General features: G+C 38.5%; 1 protein-coding gene across 4 annotated transcripts in view; it reads right to left on the reverse strand.

Moving 5' to 3' along the window:
• Nucleotides 1-20,003, reverse strand: part of LOC149142915 (putative aldo-keto reductase 1) — a 131,771-nt gene that overhangs the window by 39,016 nt on the left and 72,752 nt on the right. The window lies entirely within an intron of this gene.

Consider the following 20,003-nt stretch of genomic DNA (forward strand, 5'->3'; position numbering starts at 1 on the left):
TGCCTTTCTTTTTGTTGCTTGACCTACACCCCCACCAAAACTCTTGAATGGAAATTTGTTGTTACTTTTCCTCAAGAATGGAAGGGGATCATCATTCTTGTTTTTTTTTATGATGCAACCTCCCTTGCCACACCAACATTGGGACTCTTTTTCCATTTCTTTGCTCCTAGTTAAAGACACTTGTGTACATGCTACAATTCCACAACTTGGTAAGGCCAACAAATGAGCTTTCACACAATAATAGGTGCTCATGAAATGATTGTTGCAACAGTTGCATTTCCAAGCAATATTGCCTCCTCCCTTCAATTTATTATCTGGCCCTTGCTCTCTTGTGACATACTTCCACAAGGGATATTTGTTTTCTTGAGCCTGCTGTCTTTCTAAATTAATTCTTCCCCCAACATTTGAAGTTGTTGTTGCAGCCCCACTTCCAATAGAGGGAACACTTACAGACCCTGATGAAATTGGAACAAGAGGGGCATCACCAATGGGGACATTCTTCCCCTTCCTTTGCCCCTTCCTTGCTGCCCTTGATTGAGCCATGAATGTTGTAAAAAAATAAAGAAAAAATGCACAAACTTGTAAAAAAAATGCACATGCAAACTGCTGTAATAAAAATGCAAAAAAATAGAAGCAAAATGCACTTACTTGTTGCTTGAATCGCCTCCAAAATGCTCCCAAACCCTTTGCTAGTCGCTCCCACACACCCACAGCAAGAGAGACACAAAACAATGAGGGAGAAATGAGCCAAAAGTGGGCTTTATGGGCCGCGCAACACGCTTTTCCAGGGGATTCATGTCCCAAAATTGGGATTTTTGTCCTAAAATCGGGACACGACCAAGGGACACATGTCCCATCAAATCCCAAAAGTCGGACACGCTGGGACACAATCGGAGGACACGTGTCCCATCGAATCATGTCTGATTCGTCGGATTTGGGACATGACCAGGGTTTTGAGCGAATCCAGTTTCTTAGACTTCAGTCAACATTGATGAGTTAGAAAGGTTTTTCAAGGATTATACTTAGGCAAAGTATGGTTGTCTACTTAATGAGGTCATTATCTCAACCCTATTTCCAAATTATATGGTTTTGTTGACCTCCACTTCAAAACGGTTGCAAAGGCAACTTTGATGCTTTGGTATGGTTTTATGATCTTTGGCAACGAACAACCAATCTAAGGAAAACAAATTTTCTATAACCATAAAGAATCAAGATTTCAAGAAAGATATTGCACTTCTTAATGTGGAACAATAGAAACCCTAATTTTAGAAAAATAGGATGCAAAATGAAGAAAATGACAATAAACTTACTATTTCATCAAGAATCACTTCATCAATCCCAAAAAGTATCTCCATGCAAAAATCCCCCTCCCAAGACAATTTGCTCCACTAAATATCCACTGTGTCCAAGAGAAAAGAATAAGAGAACTAGTGGGCACTCTTGTTTGAGAGAAGAAGTGAGTGAGATGTGAGGATGATAAATTGAAAGTGACTTCCCTCTATTATACAAGGGAAAGCAAGTCACTTTTCACATAATAGTTTGCTTGGAGCATTCAACTAGACCTAAAGGTCACAAACCGAGCTTGAGATAGCTTTACATAATAATAAAACATAAGAAATGCATCATGAATCTCCCACAAGTGTGGGGATAAATGCTCTCCAACATGACATCATCCTCCTAAAATGGACATCTCCATCAATCAAGTGACAAAGTGGGTCCAAGAGTGCTCCTCACTCCAAGGTACATCATCAAAGTGCATGGGTACATCTCCAAGTAACATCTCCTCCACCATGACATCATCAAGGATGCTCACGTCACCCTTGAGGGCATGTATGGATGATGTGGCAACCCTAGGAACAAGTGTTAGCATCAAAGCATGGTGTGCTCCTTCTCAAACCATCTTAGTGGTCTCCATCATCGTCTGAGATCTAGAACAAGGCAACATCCATCAAACAGGGTCAAGGCCAATCTGGGAACATCATCAATCAAGCCAACGCCTTAGCTTATTGGCTCAATATTTCAGCATCTAGAAGCATAGCAAGGGGCATACAACCATGTGGAGGCTCCTAAAATTCCAACATTCATCTCAAGAGGGTAACGTTGGGGCTGCAAAGTCATATGTGCTCTCAAAACTGAGCTACACGAATGGTGCTAGAGGTGTTAAGCCATCCCTCAAGGTATCTCTGATGCATGTGTGATGAGCCACTTGAAAGATACCCTCAAGATCAAGTTAAATCAACATCATAAGTACAAAACCATTAATGAAACATAGTGGACCATATTTAATATTAGGTGCACAAAAAAAATTCTCACAAACCTTGCCTTCAAATGTCTTTCTAGCTCAAGATTTGTAAGCAAGTTACCACACTTGCACTGAGAATGATTAAGCCATTGGCCTTATTAGGTGCTTCCATCCTGTTGAAATTCGATTACAATTTGAATGTTTATCTTGATAATTATTTGTGAAGGTGTTATTGTTCTTTTATCCCTTCTTAATTCTTCATCAAGCAATTATACTTTAACAATTTAACTATCCAAGTACAAGATAAATAAAGATCACAGTGCACAAGAGAAATTAAGCAAGCGGCCAGGGAAAAACCCACAAGAGGAAAACCCAACAACCCTTTCCTAATAGAATTAGTTCAACAAGAGACATCAAAGTCATATACAAACTAACTAGCATAGTAGCTCAGTAGACCAACCACCAAATGCCAAGTCAACCCTCTAGCATACTAGAACAAGATGCCCTCCAATCTATCCATAAAGAAGTTTGTAGTAAGTTCTGTCATGGGTCTCCATGAGGGTCAAAGATTAGCCACTGCCTCAGCCACAGAGCTCGGGTATCATCACAGAAAGTGGGCCTTAGTCATCTCACATACCATAAAAGAAACATGCCTCAGTCAGCTCGCATTCCACAGAAAAAGGTGCCACAGATTAGCTACATTTCACAGAAAGTATGGCCTCAAACTAGATTGCATTCCACAGAAATTACGGCCTCATACTAGCTCGCATTCCATAGAAAATATGGCCTTAGAATTTCACACTGCTCCACAGAAGTGTAGCCTCAATCCTTCACACTAGCTTCAAAAATATGTGTGATCCAAATTACCACTTGGGAAGAGGATGAATAGGCTATATATAGCCTTCTCAACATGCGAATGGGTGTGTCTCTAGGAAGGCCGACATGAACTCTTGGAGGACCAACTTGGTAATTTGGTGAGACAAATAAAATTTCAATTTATTTCTTTTCCAAGGGTCATGAAGAACATGCCCTTCTAAATTTTTCTTTTGACCAATGGAAAGCATGAAGAACATGCTTAATAAATAATAATCTTATTAAATCAAATACATCAATGATTTTATTATTATGAAGACAGGGCATAGCTACATACTTCAACACATCCCCCAAGGAGGACATTTCACAAGTAGACTCATCAATCCATAGATGCATGTGATAAAGGTGGCGGGCAAGACTTCAAGAAAGACGGCCCTGGGCAGGCCGACATGAACTCTTGGAGGGACGGCTTGGCAATTTGGTGAGACAAATGAAATTTCAATTTATTTCTTTTGCAAGGGTCATGAAGAACATGCCCTTCTAAATTTTTCTTTTTGACCAATACAAAGCATGAAGAACATGCTTAATAAATAATAATCTTATTAAATCAAATACATCAATGATTTTATTATTATGAAGATAGACCATAGCTACAAACTTCAACACATCCCCCAAGGAGAAGGACATTTCACAGATAAACTCATCAATCCATAGATGCATGTGATAAAGGTGGTGGGCAAGACTTCAAGGAAGACAATCATAACCATGGTACCAACTGAAGGAATTCCAACATCTCTAAGTGCTATAATAAGAAGAGGGAGATATCATGCAGGCATGAGTTACCCCTTTCCTCGACTTGCTTTTTCCACTCCTCTAGTACGCCTTTTACTTTAATAATTTGTATTTTTTTCTTGTATAATTTAGAAGACTCAACTTGCTTTATGCATTTCTAATACCCCTTAAAGATGTAGGAATTTATCACTCATTGGGTTCGAACATGTAGCTCACCAAAAGTGGGGTACCCCTTTGGAGAGCTTTTCTCTGATGTATTCTTCTTCAGCCGACAGCAGTAGCCCCTAAAATCCACTTGATAGCTTTGATGTGCTACTTTATCTCTACCACCTGAGTCAGCCATCATGTACCCTTGCCTATCTGTCAAAATCGTATTTTTGAAGGTGGACCATCCAATCCTAAAGGTATGATTTTTCATTATTCAATCGGGTGTTTATGCTTGTTATTCTTGGGCACATTTGGGTATGGATTACTGGGTGACTTGGAAGGAGGAAGGGTTTTGACTGTAGTCTTGTTCCCTTACCTTAACTAGGGGGTTAATTCCCAACCCTAGTCCTATGGGATCTCCCCTACTGGCTTATAGCTTTAGGACGGGAAATACTTGGGAAACACCGATTTTGGTAGTGTGGTCCCATTTTCCTGTTCCACATTTTTCACTCCCCTCTGCACATTACATGCTTTATTTCATCATCTTCCCTCTCTAGGTTCACAAGGTTTTAGTATTTCCCCTCCCCTTGTCCACATGTCTGGGTCGAGCCTAGAATGATGCCCTGGAGGTTGATGCAACTAAAAAAAATAAAAAGATAAAAGCATAAATGGCCACATACAAAAGGAAATGACACCACAAAATGCAAAAGATGGTCGAGACAATAAAATTAGCACATGGGCAAAAGCCAAACATGAGCTCTACCCCTTATCATTATGGCCATCACCCTGGTTCCTAAGGCCCCTATGAGTGTCCCCTGCAGCATTAAGGAACCCATGCATGTCCCAACCCTTGTTGGGCAATGAACTGCCACATCGTAAGGGTGTAATCACTACTATATCATACACAACATGCTCTCATCCCTTGGAGCCTCGAGCAATATAACAAAACAAAAATCAATAAAAGGCAAAAGGCAAATGAAGAATGGTGGAAAAATGAAGGCCAGGGTAACTTATGTACCAAGATTGCTCCCTCTTACATTCATACACCCAAATATGTGAACATCCCTCATCATTACCACCCTTGAGCCCATGTCATTTGGCCTTCAAACCCCTGTGTCCCCATCCACTTCATCATTATTCACATGACACCTACCACTTGAAGAATATACCTTGGACATATCCTTCCCTTTAGGGATTGGGAACACCTAATAGGGTTGTTTATTAACCACTCCTATCCAGGAAGGTAACACCATTACATGCTCAAAGCCCCAAATTTGGAAGAGAAACCCACTATGAAATCTCATTTATGCCCTTGATTAACAAGCTTATTCACTCAATTGCACTAATGAATTATTGTGTCTGAAGGTGAGGAGACACATTGGATCTTATACAGGATTGCAAGTGGGTTTTCATCTTGAACTTGGCCTCCCTATACAAGATCCAAGCCCTTCAGAGGATCATGATGCCATTTCTAGGGTGTGTGTTGAGAGCCATGGGCCTCCATTTATGCAAAGCATTGATTTCCACACCACGGGCTTCTTCGACACCACTATTTGCTTGTTTGTTGCCCAGTTATTCGAGAGGTGATGCACTTGGACTATGATGCCCCAGTCGACTACACATTGCACCTGACACTTGGCAGTTGATCCAAGGCCCAGAGGAGGTTATGTCTTTCTTAGGGAGACATGGGAGGGCATGTGTCATCTTTGAGCCCTCATTGATGGAGCATGGACATGATTTGAGCCAGTTAGAGACCCATTTGGAGCCCCAAGCCCAAAATAGGGGTCCCAAAGATGTTTTGTAGCATAATGAGGGTGTCACCCTCTTCATCATGATTTTTGAGGCCCTCTACCAAATTTCTAGCACAAGAGGCCTCAATGTTACCTCTCTAAGCCTCTTCACATGCATGACGTCAGCCTTGCATGGGCTAGAGAGAGAGATTAATTGAATTTTAAAAGCTATCATGGTTGGCTTGTAACCATGGGTGGGTTACTTAGCATTTTAGACATGTTAGAGGGGCTTGTTCATTTGTAATTCGACCTCATAGGTCTTGTATATATTAGGGAGACCTCATTTGAGATCTAACCACCACTCTTTGCATCTTCGGCTTATTGGTAAATTCGGACCTGCCATTCGTGGTGGATTTTTAGTGATTATGGATGCATTTTGATGTGTGGATAATTTTGTCTCATTTTTGGAGCTTCTATATGGCATTGTTATGGATGGATAAAGTCTTCATTATCTTGTAAGTGCTCTTTTATGACAAATATCTGATTTTCGCTAATGTCTAATGCATGGAATAATGTCTCATGGTTATTATCGTGCCCTAATTGTTGAAATATTGTTTCAAATTGTAACTATTGGGAATTTTGCACGTGTTACCCATTTGATAGTGAATGCAAAAATGTTTCTAGGGGATTATTGCATTTTATCCTTGAAACTCTATTAACAAGTGTATAAGAGGTATAAATATCTAAAGGGGTGGCGAAAATTTGTTCCTTTAGGTCTCCTTGAAAAGTGAAATGACCATATCAAGATCATTCATGACTCCAAACCTCCCAATGGTCTAGGCACTGTTCAATCTCCTTGGTGGTCACAAAACATAATTTAATTCCTCTTTTACTTCCCTTTTTCATCCTTTTAAGGATAAGGAGGCCCTAGCTAGGGTTTGGTGTGAAATTCAAGGAGGGCACTCTTTCAACAATCTAGGAGCCTAAACATCAAGTTAAGGTGTAGGACTACCTCCTCACAAAATTTGGTGGGCATCCACCTAGATTTCATCCATAAATTTGAAAGCCCTAGTTTTCACACCAAGAGGGAACCCTAGTAGGCTAATCCTTCAACTTGGGGATTCTTTGAGGCAAAATTTTGGTACTTGGTGAAGTAAATCTATCATTGCCTCTTCTCTTACCTACCTTGACCTAGGATATTACCTATATCTTGTGTTCTATCTCAACCCTAGGTTTCGTATAGCCTTTAAAGGGGTTTTTCATGGAAGATATTTCTAACCTCTCCCAAGGTTCACACCTTTGTTGAACTTTCCATTGAATAAGCTACCTTGTCTCACTTCAAACCTATCACAAAGACAACTATCACAAGTGAGTAATACTGGGACTCCTCCCGTCGGTGAAAATCTGAGAAAAGCGGGGGACTTAGGTTGTGGTGACAATGGGCCTTTGTCCTAAGTGTTATTTTGCCCTCTAGCTTTTTGGCTCTTCACAAGGACTGCTAGTTTGTGCAGCAACATTTTTGGCGTCATTGCCCGGGAAGAAGCGAGTCTGCCTTCCCCATGAATCATTGAGGGGTTGATTCTTAAAACGACACTATAGGTATTGCTCTAGAGACTCCAAAGTGTTCTAAGTATGGAAGCCAATACACAAGCATATCAAAGGAGGGATGGAGGAACTCCACCTATAACATTTTTCGATAGGTTAGTCTAAAATTAAGACCTACTAAATGGACATGTCGTACTTTAGGTCCTTTTGACTTTGGAAATATCTTAGGGGCTCCTCATCCTACTCCTCAAGATCATGAAGAATTACCGATGTTTGGTGGAAACAAACAAGAAGATCCCCAACAACACTTAGAGGCTTATTTTAGGTTCTTGATTGGTAAAAGACTTGAGGAGGACGTGGTTATGAGATTCTTTGCTTGCACATTCACTGGTTATGCTCTTGAATGGTTTCATAATATCCAATGCAAATCAATATCAAGTTCGGATAGTTTCCTTGATCTGTTCATTAAAACATGGGCTGAAGATAAATGTTTTGTTGAGTTGTACAGAAACTTTATTTTAGTCAAGCAGATGAATCTATAGAAGACTTTAATTGCAGATTTAACATGTATGTCCAACTCATTCTGAAAAAGCTAAAACCTTCTGACGATGTCATTCTTAGGGAAAATTTTAGGGGCGAAATTTCACAAATGGGCTATTTTTTGGACATTTTCTGAAAAAAATATTCATCGATTTGGTTAAAAATTCGCCTACCTTTTATGTATATATAATTAAATGGATGATATTCGCCAAAAAATTACCAATTTTAATAGTAAATTATATGTTTTATATTGAATATTCACCTACATTCTATATGTATGAAATTTCAAACTAGAATAATTGCTTACAATACTATATATAGGAAAAATATTAAATCCTTAAAAAATTCCCTAGTCATTCTAGAGTCTTATTTACAAGCCTTCGAGGGGGGCATTGGTGTACAACCTTAGGAGTTATGAGCCATCTAGTCTTCTTGATGACCAAAATTATGCTCTTAAGATTAGTAGAGGTGCCCAAGAGGCTATTCATGTAACATATGAGGACAATAGTAAGGTCACCACTCTAATGGAGGAGATTAATAATCAGTACCCTATTTTATGCCAAGGACAAAACCTCATTTGTTCTAAAATTGACAATCTATTAAGGCAACCTAGCATGAGTGAAAAGGTCCCTAAAATTAGTAGTGATCCTCCCAACATGAAATACCCCATACAAATATTTGTTGTACCATTCTATACATTGTTAGATTTGGGGAAAAGGCATTGAAGAACTGCATTCTTGACTCAGGGTCTATCACCAACATCATGCCACTAATGATAATGAGAGGGTTAGACTTGGAAAAGACTAGAGAATATAGGAATAAGTGCACTATTGGATCTGTTAGGATATTCTGACACATAGGAAATAGTTAAGTATAACTTGGTCTAGTGTAGAGTTAGGTAAAGTGTGTTTCTTTACTATGTACTTTTGTAACTTACAATCTAACGGTCACGATATGTAGTGATCCGATGGTTCATTCTCTCCTCAGTATTACCAACACTTGATCCGTGGCTTAACACCCGATTGGTCCATGATCTCTATTTAAAGAGCATGGAGGGTCATTTGTAGGGTAACCGTTCATGAGAGAAGCTTATGTAAATTTTCATTCTTTTATTAATAAATTGCCTGAAGTGGCCGCGTTGGCTCAAGCCATGAACTGTTTCCCTCTTTGAGGGTTTTAACCATGTCAAGAATACTGGTGTATTGATCTATGATCTGTTTGTGAGCAGTGTCCTTTGGTGTTCTGTCTGAGGAACTTACCCTGTAAATTCCTACATGGTATTAGAGCCAAGTTGAGGGCCGCATCCGTTGGTGATCCAAATCTGAAGTCGGTAGAACTGCATCCGACTACCGTTTCCTAGATCTACTGTTTCTGACTGCTTTCGGGCCGAGAGGACTGCTCTATTGTGTTAGGAGCATCTGTTCCAGTGAGGAACCCCTTTCGTTTCACGCGAAAAGGTTTCCGGTAGCCCTAGCTACGTCATTTTTAAGATCTGGAGGTATACAGTGTTTATTTGCAGTTTCTAGTTATTTTCTCTTTGTTTATTTCGGTTTATTTATCTCTTTGTTTTTTATTACCGGATCTACACCTTTCATTTCTGTGTATGCTCTTTGCCTCGCGACTCTGTGCGATCTGGGCAAATCAGAAACAGAAAGGAAGTTTTTTTCTCATGCATATGCTCTTTTCCGCCGTGCCTTAGTGTGATCTTGGAAAATCAGAAACATTGAGGAAAATTGTTAGATTACGGGAAAAGCTAACTTCAAACCATAAGGTTTGTTTTTTGTTGTATGTCTGTTTTGGGTTTTGTGGTTTTTATTTTGTACGCAAAAAAAGAGCTTTCTCAAGTAAGCATGCACCCCAAAAAGCTTCGGTGACTTAAAAATTAAAAAATTAAAAAAAAAAACCCTTCCTCTTTTCCAAAAATTACTAACCTTTTAAACTAGCTCACTTTGTCCAAAGTTACTTTATGAGAATAAAGGTCTTGAGTTCAAGTCTTTCTTTTTGTTGAGTTACTTTTTCAAAAAGCACATGTAACTTATGTTTTAAAGTTACTTTATGTAAAAGTGTTCTCACCCATTATAAAAAGTAAGTCACTTATAATTTTAAAATCTCTTTATCTTTTATTTAAGTTACAATTTAGTGGGTAGCTCATAAAGTATCATTGTAAAAGTGACTTTCACTTATTTATAAAAGTGAGTCATATAATTTTTTTTTTAAGTGAGCTAATTAGATTAAGTTTGGAAAGGGGGCGGATTTTTTTTTTAAATATAACATTATCATTCATTTCCGCACTTCGTCGGCATCTTCAACAACTTTTCTTCAAAAAGTCATAACTTCTTCATCCGGAATCCGTTTTCAGAGCCATTTTTTTTTAACAGCCTGATTTTTCGAAATCTTTCCATTGGAACACTTAGTTTCAGCATCTATAGCTTTAGTTTCTGTTAAAATGGAAAGTCCATGCCAAGTTATTCTTGACAGCACCAACTACTTCCAATGGTGGTCCTACATTGTGGATTTACTTAGAAGTAAAGGTCTTTACAGAATAGCCTCAGGCCAAGAAACCAAACCGAAAGATGAAGATAAGGCAGCCAAATGGGAAAATAAGCAAGATAAAACACGTGGGTTGATAGGGATGTCTATTTCTCCAAACCTTAGATTCCATATCGCAAAACTTGATACTCCTAATGAAGCAATGAAACAGATCACTAAAGTTTTTGGAATTAAAAATGAACTTAGAGCCCATCAACTCGAAAATGAGTTGCTTACATTGGACCCCAATAATTTTTCTTCCATTGAAGATTTTTTGTCCAAGTTCAAGACCCTTAGACTTCTCTTGGAAGGTGTTAAGGTTAAGAAAGAAGATGGTAACCTTATCTATTCCATTCTTACTAAGTTGGGACCAGCCTACTCTGTGTTTGTTTCCACCTTCCATTCTACAAGAGAAGCCTTCATTTCTCAAAGACAAGACTACAAGTCCCCTTCCTTTGATGCCTTTTGTGATTCTTTAATAAGAGAACAAGAAAAACTCTTACACCTTGGTCTTCTTAATCTTGGAAACTCTTCTAAGAAAGCCTTAGCCACCCAGCAGCAACCAAATTCAAAGAATCCTAAGAAGTCGTATCCTAAAAAGAATGGTCCTAAACCAAACAAGAGTCCTAAGCAATTTCAGTCTCAAAATGAAAAATCATTTCAACAAAATGATAAGGCAAATAAAAACAAAGGGAAGAAGATTGATAGACATTGCCACTTTTGTAATCGAGATGGCCACTTAGAATCCAAATGCTTTAAGAAGATGGAAGCCTTGGAAGCAGCAATGAAGAAGCATAACATCCATTTGGAGCACTCTTCAACTTCAACTTCATCTTCAGGAATAGCACTTTCTGCATGTGGTTGTCAAACATCTCGGTTTGGATATGCACTAAATGTCTTCTTCTTCGAATTCTCATGAGTGGCTCATTGATTCTGGAGCTTCTTATCACATGGCCAAAAACAAAGCCATGTTTTCTTCTTTAAATGATTGTAAAAACAAAAATATATATGTTGGTGATGATAGATCTCTTAGTGTTGTAGGGACTGGAACTGTTCATATAGACAATGGTCAATTTAATGATGTATTATGTGTTCCAACCTTATCCTACAACCTTCTATCTGTATATCAGATAACTCATTCAGGTGAAGGTGAAATCGTTGAATTTTCACCTCACGATGTTGTAATTAAGGACCTAAGCGATCCTAGACAGATTTTAGCTACTGGCATTTCTGATGATTCTACAAGGCTGTATAAATTTAACAACTTTGGGTCATCAAATCTTCCCTCAGTATTTGTTGCTCATAATGATGAAGTGAGCAAACTTTGGCATGAGCGATTTGGTCACTTAAACTATCGCTCCCTTCAGAATCTATGTAAAGAAAATATGGTGACAAGTCTTCCAATGGTATCTTGCAGAGATGGTATTTGTTCTGGATGTGTACTCTAAAAACATCATCAGGATAGTTTTGAAAAATGTGCCTCTTGGCACGCCTCAGCCCCTTTACAGCTTGTGCATAGTGATTTATGTGGTCCACTTCCAGTTGTTTCATTCTCTGGCTACAAGTATTTGTTAACTTTCATTGATGATTTCCCCACACGCACTTGGGTATAATTCTTAAAACTCAAGAGTGAAGTATTTAACATGTTCTTGGCCTTTAAGGCCTTTGTTGAAAAACAATCTGCACATAAAATTCTTAAGCTAAGATCTGATAATGGCAGAGAATATGTTAACAACAAATTCATCAACTTTTGCACTGAGAATGGAATTCAAATGCAACCTACTGTTCCATATACTCCACAACAAAATGGTGTAGCTGAAAGGAAGAATCGCACCTTAAAGGAAATAGCTAATTGTATGCTTCAATCTAAAGGACTTAGTCTTAATTTTTGGGCAGAAGCAATTAACTGTGCAAATTACATAATAAATCGCACTCCTACTAAGGTTTTAAAGAATATCACTCCAGAAGAAGCATGGAGCTCAATTAAACCAGATGTAAGTCACTTTCGTGTTTTTGGAAGTGAAGCATGGGCCGATATTCCAGATGAGAAACGTAAAGCTTTAGAACCTAAGAGTGAAAAATGTATTTTTGTTGGATATTCTGAAGATGTCAAAGGATACAAACTTATTCCACTTAAGTCCAAAAATGTTATCATTAGAAGAGATGTAAAGTTTGCTGAAAATATATCGGCCTACGAGCCTAGTTCGGTAGATGTGCCACCTCTCTCTATCCCTTCTACTTTTGAAAATATTTCTTCTTCAGATGATGACAGCGAGGATGACAATCCTCCCCCACCTTCTTAGGATCCTCCTTCAGCTCCTCAGCTTCCAAAATGGGTCCGTGCTACTCGGGATGCAGTAGGTGCTCTTGTTGGTGATCCTACAGATCAGCGACATACACGTTCTCAATTCAATAGAGCCTCTTCTTTACTGGCTCAAGCTTCAGCTAATTATGATCCTGACACCTTTGCAGAAGCTTCAGGCCATCCAGATTGGGACGCAACTATGAATGAAGAATATCATTCATTATTGGCAAATGATACATGGGATCTTGTTCCCCTTCCAAAGGGACGAAAACTTGTTAGATGCAAATGGGTTTACAGAACCAAGTATGGACCAGATGGAAAAGTTGATAAACATAAAGCTTGTCTTGTTGCTAAGGGTTTTTCACAAGTTGAAGGCATTGACTATACTGAAACCTTCTCCCCTGTTGCCAAAATGAACTTTATCCGCCTTGTTCTTTCCCTTGCTGCCTCTTTCAAATGGGAAGTCCATCAGATGGATGTTAAATCTACCTTCTTGCATGGGGACTTGCATGAATAAATCTATATGGAACAACCTACTGGCTTTATACAAATAGACTCCAGCCTTGTATGTCGGCTTAAGAAATCCCTTTATGGTCTCAAGCAAGCCCCTCGGGCTTGGTATGCCAAAATGGATAGTTTTCTTTTAGAAACTGGATTTTCTAGGTGTCATTCTAACAATACTGTCTACACCAAGAAAGTGGGCAAGTCTCTTATCATTCTTGTTCTTTATGTTGATCTTATCCTTACTGGTAGTGATCCCAACCTTATAAACCATGTGAAGTCCAGCCTAAAAAGAAGTTTGAAATGACAGACTTAGGACACTTGCATTATTTTCTTGGTCTTCAAGTCTTGCAATCCAAGGAAGGTATTTCCCTTTCCCAGTCCAAGTATGGATGTGATCTTCTACGCCATTTTCACATGGAATACTGTAAGCCAACCCCTTCTCCCTTTCAGTATGGAGCCAAACTTTCAGTCACTTGTACTTCCCCTGAAGTTGATGCTACCTTATACCGTCAACTTGTAGGAAAACTTTTGTATCTGACCCATACTCATCCTGACCTTTCCTTTATTGTTGGCCTTATTGCTCGGTTTATGCAAAACCCACATGAAAGTCATTGGAAAGCAGCTAAAAGAATACTTCGTTATGTTCGAGGTACAATTCAGTTTGGGATTCATTACAGTGCAGAAGCATCTCCTCTATTGGTTGGTTTCACTGATTCTGATTGCGCTGGTGACCCTAATGATCGGAAGTCTACTGCAGGTTATGTGTTCACTCTTGGTTCAGGACCTATTACATGGGCTTGCAAGAAACAAAGTGCCATTTCTCTTTCTTCAGCAGAAGCAGAGTATCGTGGTGCCGTAGAAGCTAGTAAAGAAGCCCTGTAGCTTCGTCAGATCCTGTCAGAGTTTGGCTTTCAGCAGCAACATCCGACTACACTTTGGTGTGATAATCAAAGTGCCATTCAACTATGCAAAGATCCAGTCCAACATCAGCGCAGCAAACACATTGAACTGCACATGCACTTCATCAGAAAGCTCATTCACGACCATATTCTTGAATTGAAATATTGTTCAACAGATGATCAAGTTGCAGACATCTTTACAAAGGCTCTCACAGAGGCGAAGTTTACTAAACTTCGATTTATGGTTGGAGTTCAGGAAGTTGTCACTATGGGGGGATAGGCTCTAATACCTCCTTCCTTCTCCTATTGTGTCATATTTGTACATCCTTCAATCCTATCCCAAGTTGTTCTTAAGGGGGGATGTTAGGATATTCCGACACATAGGAAATAGTTAAGTATAACTTGGTCTAGTGTAGTGTTAGGTAAAGTGTGTTTCTTTACTATGTACTTTTGTAACTTACAATCCGACAGTCACGATATGTAGTGATCCGACGGTTCATTCTCTCCTCGGTATTACCGACACTTGATCCCTGGCTTAACACCTGATTGGTCCATGATCTCTATTTAAAGAATATGCAGGGACATTTGTAGGTTAACCGTTCATGAGAGAAGCTTATGTAAATTTTCATTCTTTTATTAATAAATTGCTTGAAGTGGCCGCGTTGGCTCAGGTTGTGGATTGTTTCCCTCTTTGAGGGTTTTAACCACGTCAAGAATACCGATGTATTGATCTGTGATCTGTTTGTGAGCGGTGTCCTTTGGTGTTTTGTCTGAGGAACTTATCCTGTAAATTCCTACAGGATCTAAAAAGGTCAAGGTGTATGGTGTTGTGGAAAATCAGAAAGTATCATTGGAAGGATACCTTGAGACAGAGACAACAATTGACATAGTGGATATCCCGATTGAATGGAGAATCCTTCTTTCTCATAATTTTCTGAACTAATTAGGGGCAATTTTCTTCGGTGACAAGTCACAAGCCAAAATTCCCATGGGAGAGCATTCTTATGTCATATTGTATCGACAACCTTTTACTAGACCTTTCATTATTCTCCATGGGGATTCCGATGATGAGTTACTAGAAGAGGAGTTTGGTGAATGGAAGATGTATATTGATGAGTCAAATCTTGATCTTGAAGTTGAAGGTACATGGACTATGTATTTTGATGGAGCTAGTTCAAAATCGGGGGTAGGAGCTGGCATAGTTCTTATATCCCCATCCGCAAAGCATACTTTGTTTTCCCTCTGCCTAGATATTAAGTGTACTAACAACATATCCAAATACGAAGATTCGATCCTGGGATTGGACGCTGCAAAGTATAAACAAAATCCAAAAATTGATAGTTATTGGGGATTTTGACCTCATTGTCTCACAAGTCAAAGGATCTTGTGGTACTAAGAGTGAAGGTTTGGGTCCCTACAAAGAAAGAGCATCCAAGATATTTGAAAGCTTTAAAGACTTCTCCATTAAGGTTGTTCCTAGAAATTATAATCAATTGGTTGATACTTTGGTTGTAGTTGCTTCTACTGATCAAATCCTTAATAAAGAGTATTTTAAATGTGGGAGGTGTGTCATTGATACTGTGTGTCGTTCTGTTGTACCTAATTATTCTAAGAATTGGCCTGTGTTTGAGGATGATAAGGAATAGTTGGTTTTTTGCAATGTGAAGAACAAGCGAGGAATAGAGAAAAAGATATTGATCGAGAAAGCCAATTTGACAGAAATGATGAAACCTGAATCATCAATGAAGTTCGAGAATCCTTTGATACCATTGATTTAAATCTAGGTTCCCCATCATCTCCTCAAATAATCAAGATAGGAAAGAATCTCACCGAGCCTGAGAGGATGGAATTGGAGAAGTTGTTACGTGAATTCAAAGATGTTTTTGCCTGGTCTTATCAAGATTTGAAGGCATATAGCCCTACAATCATCAAATACACTACACCTCTTCAGGAAGGTGCAAAGCCTGTCAAGAAAAAGCTGAAAAGAATCAACCCAAAGTTGGCACCTTTGTCAAAGAAGAACTCAAGAAGACGGTTGATGCTGGTATCATTGCACCTATTAGGCATTCGTGATGGGTATCCAATCCTATGGTGACTGGGAAGAAAACTAGGAACATTAGAATGTGCATTGATTTTAGGGATTTGAATCAAGTATCATTAAAGGATAATTACCCTTTGCCAAACATGGAAAACCTCTTGCAAAGGATAACGGGATCCCAAATGATGTCTTTCCTTGATGGATTCTTAGGCTATATCCAGGTAGTGTTAAGTGAGGAAGATCAACTAAAAACGGCCTTCAATACCCCGTGGGGAACCTATAAATATCTAAGGATGCCCTTTGGATTAATTAATGTTGGATCCACCTTTCAAAGGGCCATGGATTTTTCTTTCCAAGATTTGATGGGAAAGATAATCGAGATTTATCAGGATTATCTGATGGTGGCCTCTAAGGAGAGATATGACCATTCCAAACACCTCAGGAAAGTGTTTGAAAAATGCAGGCAATAAAATATCTCCCTTGACCCAAAGAAGTCCATTTTTGGAGTAGATCAAGGAAAATTGTTAGGGCATGTCATATCCAAGGATGGAATTAGCATAGATCAAGAGAGAATTGATGCTATTAAAAACATCCCGACACCTAAAGACAAAGGATCATTACGATCTTTCTTTGGTAAGATAAATTTCGTTAGACGATTTGTCCCAAACTTTGTTGAGGTGGTTAAGCCCATGAATGATTTGTTGAAGAGGGACATGCCTTATATTTGGAATGACCTTCAAGCCAAATCATTTACAGAAATCAAAGATAGAATAGGTTATGCTCCGGTATTCATCAGCCTGATTATTCCAAAGTCTTCATTATTTATTCGTTTGCATTTGAGGACACTATAGTTGGGGTATTAATGCAAAAAGACAAGGAAGGTGATGAGAGACCGATAACATTCATGAGCAAACCTTTAAGAGACGCTGAAACCAGGCACACTCTCGCCGAGAAACAAGCATATGCTTTGATCAAGTCACTGAATTATTCTAGAATATACGTGGGGTACAATAAGATACATGCATATGTTCCTTATCCTACTGTTAAAGACGTGCTTACCCAAAGTGATTGTCTAGGATCAATGGAGAATTCAGTGTCAAAGATCCAACAATATTATATAGAAATTCGCCCTAAGAAAATTGTTAGGGGTGTTGCACAATTTTTGTCAAAGTTTCAAGGAAGCGAAGGTACCAATTTTTTCAACAGTATCGGATCATCTATCAGCATTTTATGTGTCATTATAAACCCATTCTGCAAGTTACATAATGTAAATGATGCTAGTAAGACCATGAATGTATGTAACAACCTAGGTAAGCCTTTTATTTTGGCGAGAGTTTCATCTCAGGAGGTTTTTCATCTCACTGATTCATTTGTGTTTCTAAACACGGATGGTAGGCAAAGTTTTTCCCTCCAGCCTCACCCCAAAGCTCAGGTGGAATTCTTCGTCAAAGTCTTAGGTGATTCCTAGTGTTCTAGTCAAGTCTTATGTAAAAGTGACTTGGGAATAATTTAAGCTAATTGGCTAAATTATTTTATTACAAATCACTTGGTCTACTAGAACATATTGTGTAGCAGATTGGGTCTGTAATTTGAGGGTCTAGGCTGAACAACTATTCCCACTTTGAGAGATGAAATTGTAAATCTTATGTAAAAAAATATTTTAATGCATAGTCCCTCATACTTAGACACTATGGTTAAAATATTAGAGGGTGGAATATATAATTAATCCCCTCAAACGTCAATTAATTAAATTTTCAGGCAAAATTAAATTAAAATCCTAAGCCAAAAATTTAATTAATTAGAGTCAAAATTAAATTCATAGAGAAAATAAATTATCCAAGTGGAAAATTTCGTGGGTCTTAAAAAGATTAATTTTTGGAGCTCCTCCACCAAGGGAATATTAGATATTTCAAGAAAAAATAGACCCTTGGACCTTGGTAGTTAGATCAAAGTCAAATTTTCTAGGAAATTAGCTCAAAATAATAAATTTTCAGCTAATAAAAATGGAATTAAATGATAAATTCGAAAATTCCTCATAAATAAAAATTCAACGGCTAAGATTAAAAGATGATAAAGTATTTTTGGACGGCCAAGATTATTTTGACAAAAATCAAGCAAAATAGCCATTATTTTTCCACTTGAAAGATATATCTATAAATTAAAGAGTCATTTGAGTCACTAGCCATCTGATTTCTGGCTAAGAAATTGTTGTTGAAGCATTGATGAACATTATTTTCCCGCTGGGAACTTTTATTTCTATCATAATAAAGGCTTTGGGGTGTAATTCAAGGTGTTCCATGTTAGTTGATTTGTGGTATGTACTGATTACGGATTTTCCGATGTTGTGTTGGTAAATGATAAGATTTGTTTTTCATTAGATGGAAATAATCATTCTATTGATAGTTTTGGGCTAATCTTAGATTATTTGATTCGCCATATGATTAACGGATTTTCTTGAGATAAATACATAGTATTTGCAAATACTTCAGTCCTTGGTCTCCACGTTCACAAATTGTGGGCAGGAACCAACTTTGCTTGGATCCTGAATACTTATATGGTGGATTTAATCTTCGCTAAGTCTATAGTGTGCATTGGGTTTCTAAAGTATATTTTAGCCATTTATCAAAGAAAATATCCATAAAAAAATATTTCTCAAAAATTTATCTTTTCAAAACCTTTGTATATTTGTATATTTGTATATTTGTAAATAAATTTGTAATTTAAACATGTAAATTATTTTTGCTAATTGGGGTTTTGAGATTTTGTATATATTTGGGGTTTTGGGTGTTTTATTTCCATTTTTGCAGGTGAAGTCAAGAGAAGAAGTTGAAGTAGAGCTAGATCTAGGCCCTTGAGAGTAAGATCTAGTCTCTAGAAATTTTTGTAGGGCCAATCATTAAAAATTTTGTAGCGAAATTCAGATCTGAAAGGAAATTTTTTTTCTGAAGTTGGGGTTTTGAGTTTCATCCTTCTCGGGCCCAGATCCGGCCTCTCCAAGGCTAGCGTCCTCCTCCTCTTGCCCTGCGTCAGCCTATTCTCCCCCTGCGTCTGAGTTTTAGGCCTCTATGAGGCTAGTCGTGAGGCCTGAAGGCTTCGGCCTCCTCTTATCCCCCTTGCATCTTGGTTTTAGGGGGTTTTATCCCTAGCCGTGCGGCTTAGGGCCGCCTCCCCTCGGTTTCCCTAAGGCCGCAGCCCCAAAGGACTTGCGGCTGCCCTTTGAGGCTCTCTTTAGGGTGTCGCAAGCCTTAAGGGCCTAAAAAACCATAGGCCATAGCCCCTACGGGCCTCTCAGCCCTCCCTTTAGCAAAGCGACAGCCCTCTAGGGCCCGTTGCGGGCCTCCTTAGGCCCCCTCCTTGAGCCGCTAGACCTCCAAGGATTTTTTTCAGCCTTCCTTGACCCTCTTCCTTGCTCCTCCTAGCCCTAGTTTGCCCTAAATCCATCTCTGATTTTTCTGGACTGAATACTTGGTGGCTTTGCAGGTTTTTGGCCTCAAAAATCTATTTTTTAGGTGGCAACTTCATTCTAAAGTTTCAGCAAATTTGGACCAAGGGATCTTCAAGGCCTTTGGCCTAGTGTTTGTTATTTAAACCCTAGTTTTCTCACTGTTTTGCTACTGCTGTAATTTCATCATTATAACAGTGATACATAAGCCCAAAAATCACATTAAGTTGGTCAAAATACTTCTAATTGCAAAATTTGAATTTTCCTAAAATTTGGCCACTTGGGCATTCATCATCTAGCCTAGATCTAAAATTTTGTTTTCTAATATCTTCTGCATAAATCACTGAATCAAATCTGTAAATAATCCACATGAAAGGGCTAAAAAACTAAATTTTTCAGTTTTGGCAAATTTTTCCTAGTTTTGAGCTTGAAGTGGCACTTGTTGTAGCATCACTAATTCACTAGTTTTATATTTGC

Source organism: Pinus tabuliformis, chromosome X, assembly GCF_031772625.1.
Source record: "Pinus tabuliformis cultivar Carrire ecotype Pingquan chromosome X, CPIR1, whole genome shotgun sequence".
NCBI lineage: Eukaryota > Viridiplantae > Streptophyta > Pinopsida > Pinales > Pinaceae > Pinus > Pinus tabuliformis.